Below are 4,159 nucleotides of genomic sequence, written 5' to 3'. Positions count from 1 at the left end.
TTATCAAGATATATTTTTAACTTTTTTTTCATTCCGAGTTCTTCTTTTTACTGTTAATTTTATACACGCTGTGGGCTGAGAAATATGAATAAGATTTCCTTTTAATAGCAATGTTATCTAAAGCCAACCACACCAGTTTTTAACAGAATCTTTCTGCTCTTTTATATTTTGTTATTTTAATAAACTTTATTCTCTGAGGAAGTTTCCAACAGTACTTCCTTCATTTTTGTATGTCAGTACCTTCTTGATTCTAAAAGCATATGCCTGTTTAAGGGAAAAGAGAAAAAACATTCTTGTAATCATTTGTATTCAGAATACAATGGCAAAAGAGAAATAGTGGTTTTCATTGGTTTTCAGATGTATCTTTGTTACTCTCTGGAAACAAAAGCAAGGGATTGAAATAATAAACCTTTAAATCCTGGTGGTTTCTGAAATAGCAATGGTGAAAACAAAAGCTCTACCCTTTCGTTTTTCATCAGATGGTCCTATTGACGATATCTGAATATTTTAACTCAGAAGTCCACCTTAAAATTAATAAGAGAGTAATAAAAATAATTGTTCATTTTAAAATCCTCATGTCATTACAGGATGTTACACATAAAACAAGTTCTTGTTTTACTTTTAAAATATGACTATACCTTTATTAGATATGCAATGTATTTTTCAGAAGATTTATAGGTAAACTTTGTACTATATTATTAGCCAGCCATGGCTTCCTCTATGGATTAAAGAATTAAAATGTTAATGGGAAATTCATGGCTCAGGAATTAGAAAGCTTCCTTTTTCCTCTGAGTAAGTGTATATTTGGCTCTTTTCAATATTGTGACCCAGAAAATTCATTAGATTTACATTAACAAAGTGAGCAGTGTATATTAATTTTCTCAGTCTAGGAAAAAGGTAAGAAAACTAACAACTCTTGAGTGTCTTTGGTGTCCCAAGTACTACTGAAGGAGCTTTCATTTAGTCATCTCATAAAACAGTTGAAATGTAGGTCTGTAAATTAAAAAGAGAAAATTATAGACTACCTCCAAATAATCAGAGTAAAACCACCCATAAGAAAAAATTCTAGTTCAAGGAATATAATTCATTGTGACAATAAATGATTACTGTGCCCCTCACATGCAACTTCACAATTGATTAGAGATCCAAGATACTGAAAAGGAAGGCCACAGAGGATGGGGGTCCACCAGATCCCCCCTTCTACGACTACACCATTGACAGTGGCTCTGAGAATTTGTGGTTAACTGAAACCCTCATTTCCTTCTCAGAGACCACTGAATTTTATGCTTGAATTTCTTATATCCAAAGGCAAAAGAAGAAGACACAGAACTCTGCCTTAGCTGGAATGTTTCTTTAATACTGGACTTGAGTTTGTAGACCCATGTATTAATAAACAGTTGATGTCAGAGCAGTTCAATCTTTAAGAATTGAGTTAATAGAGGAACTAATTCCTACGGAAAAATTTTAAAGTAGAGAAAGTTACCCAACTATTATGAAAATACATGGAAAATGGGGTATAAGAGTACTTGAACAAAAATAAAACAGATAAAGCAAATAAAAGAGAATTTTAAAATTATATCCAGAATTGTATGAGTCAAAAATTTTATGACCAAGAATCAGTTTACACATATTTTTCTGTTGCTTTCCATTGGAGATCATTACTCTAACAACAACAAAAACTCTTTAGGAGAATTTTTGGTCAAAATCCCTTCACACTACCTTGCTTCAGTCTTGAGCACTTATAGTTTTGTTTTGTCTGGTTTATTAGCAAATTTACATTGAAATGGTTAAATTTGCATGCCAAAATGAGTTTGAAGTTTTTCATAATATATTGTTTACTTTAGCTATAGATGGAAGAGGAAGACCATACTTATACTTACGTTAGATTTGTTCCTTTTATGATTAGATTTTTAAATTTCTTTAAACTGTCTCTTAAACTGTGAATTATTCTTTTTCTGTGAAACATTACCTTATCCTCTACTAAATTACTTTTTTGGGGGTCTCATTTTAATGGTTAAGGTTACCTTTATTTTATTTCAGATACAAAATTTCAAACTACTGCCAAATATTTTTTATGGAAGATGACATTTTCTAGCAATTCCAGAAAATACATTGAGATTTTGGATGTATACACCAAAACAAGTACAATGTCCATAATTATTACATATGATTAGGAAAGAAGGACCGAAATAATAATACAGGAGTGTCACCAATATATTACAGGAGGTCCTGAGATGCACCTCGTGCCTATAATTTCATTTAATCCTCATCACAACACTACGAGATGGGTTCTATTGTTACTATTCCATGTAACCAATGAAAAAAATTATGTTAGTTCATTTTTAAGAAAAATATTTTTCTATAAAAATTATACATTCTTTTTATGTAAAATAAAATGGAGCAATTTATAAAAGGGCAAAGAAGAAGGCAAAATATCTCCAAAAACTCATCACACAAGGGAAAAAAAGTTATTAGTGTTTGCTGGAAAATATTTTAGATGTGTCTTTTTGCATGTGTATGAACACAAGGGTGTTTCTATGTATTATGGTCACACAGATTGACAGATAAGCAATAAGATGACAGACAGATGAATAGATAATAGAGATTAATATATAGAATGGTGATAAATAACTGATAGGTAGAAATCTAGCTAATGGTTTGAAAAGCAATTTATTTTTCTTTCTTCTCTTTCCACATACATGATCAACCAAAGGCATCCATATATGATAGAGATGGTGAGATTAGGATGCCTGAAAAAGTGCAAAGAAAAAGTTACTACTCAATATCTGACATTCAAAACAGGATTTTAAGAAGACTTTAGGCTTCAAAGTCATATATCATGAAAGGGAAAAATAACATTTTATATATTCTTTTATCTTGCCTTTAGTGTATCAAGAGCCAGTCTTTAAGAAGTAACCCATAAAGTCTTCGAAATGTGACTTCCATACAGGAAGAAGTCCTAGGTCATCGGCATTTTGCCAACTGCAGTGGTCAATTCTCAATTAGCCCCTGACATAAAGAGTAAAAGATGGGCTCTTCCTCTGCCGCCTACTGTAGTGGCCGATGAGGGGTCAGCTGGGGCGGGTGGAAGAGCAGGCAGGTGCATGTGGAGCCCCAGTCAGGCCATGGTGCAGACCTGGTCCATGGACAAGTCCGCTGACGACCGTACACAACCCGGCCACCTGGTCGACCTCCTGGAGCTGCTGCACTGACTTGGGGTTCTTTACTGGAAGCTGGATGCTGACAAATAGGAGAATGACCCGGAATTAGAAGAGATCCGAAAAGAAAGAAACTACTCCTGGACAGATATAACAACCATATGCAAGGATAAATTCTCAAATTATGAAGAAAAGATTAAGATGTTCTATGAGGAGCATTTGCACCTGGATGGAGATCCACTAGGTCTTGGCTGGCAGTGGGTACTTTGATGTGGGAGATAAAGAGGACAAGCGATCTGCATTTGCATGGAACAAGGGGACCCGATAACTCTTCCTGCAGAGATTGATCACAACTTCACGCTGGATGAAAAGAACCACGTGGAGGTCATGTGGCTGTTTGTGGGAGAACCGGCGTGGACAGCGTACAATTGGCCAGCAGACCATTTCGAAACTCAGGGACAGGACGTTGAATTTTTGGCACAGACGGCATAGTAGTGCTCCTGGGGGCTAGCTCACCCTTCGTCCTTGTGAGTGTCCTGAACGTGATCACATCAGAGAGCCTGTCCTTTCTCCTTGCTTTTATATTGTAGACTGGGGGCTAAGAGAACTTTCCTTTGCAAGATTATTTCATCAGGGTGTGTTATAATGAAAGGAGCTTTGTTATAAAAGTGATTTTTACATGGAAGCAGCTGTGGGGATGTGGACAAATCATACTCATTTGACCTAATTCAAGATCAGTGTTCAGCAGCCCTGTGTTAGCGCATGCTTCAACCTGAATGAGAGTCATCTCTCCAGATGTGCGAGCCGAGCTGCTCCTTCCAGACTTGGTTCTTCAACTGTAAGCAGATGTCAGTCAATGACATGTCTGCGTTGTAAGAATATGTCATAGTAGATGACAGGTCCAGCCAGATAGAAGACACTTTTTCCCCAAAACTGGGTAGGGAGTGCTGTGGGGAGGGAGGTCTCATATTAGTGGGGACTGGGGGATACTTGGAATTGCT

General features: G+C 36.0%; 1 pseudogene; it reads left to right on the top strand.

Annotated features, from left to right (window-relative positions):
• Nucleotides 1-3,125: 3,125 nt before the first annotated feature.
• Nucleotides 3,126-3,650, top strand: LOC141371451 (acireductone dioxygenase-like; annotated as a pseudogene).
• Nucleotides 3,651-4,159: the final 509 nt, after the last annotated feature.

The sequence above is a fragment of the Callorhinus ursinus genome, unplaced genomic scaffold (assembly GCF_003265705.2).
Source record: "Callorhinus ursinus isolate GAN/ISIS: 27379988/994484 unplaced genomic scaffold, GSC_fseal_2.0 scaffold3, whole genome shotgun sequence".
In the NCBI taxonomy this organism is placed as follows: Eukaryota; Metazoa; Chordata; class Mammalia; order Carnivora; family Otariidae; genus Callorhinus; species Callorhinus ursinus.
This window is presented reverse-complemented; position numbering and strand designations above follow the sequence as displayed.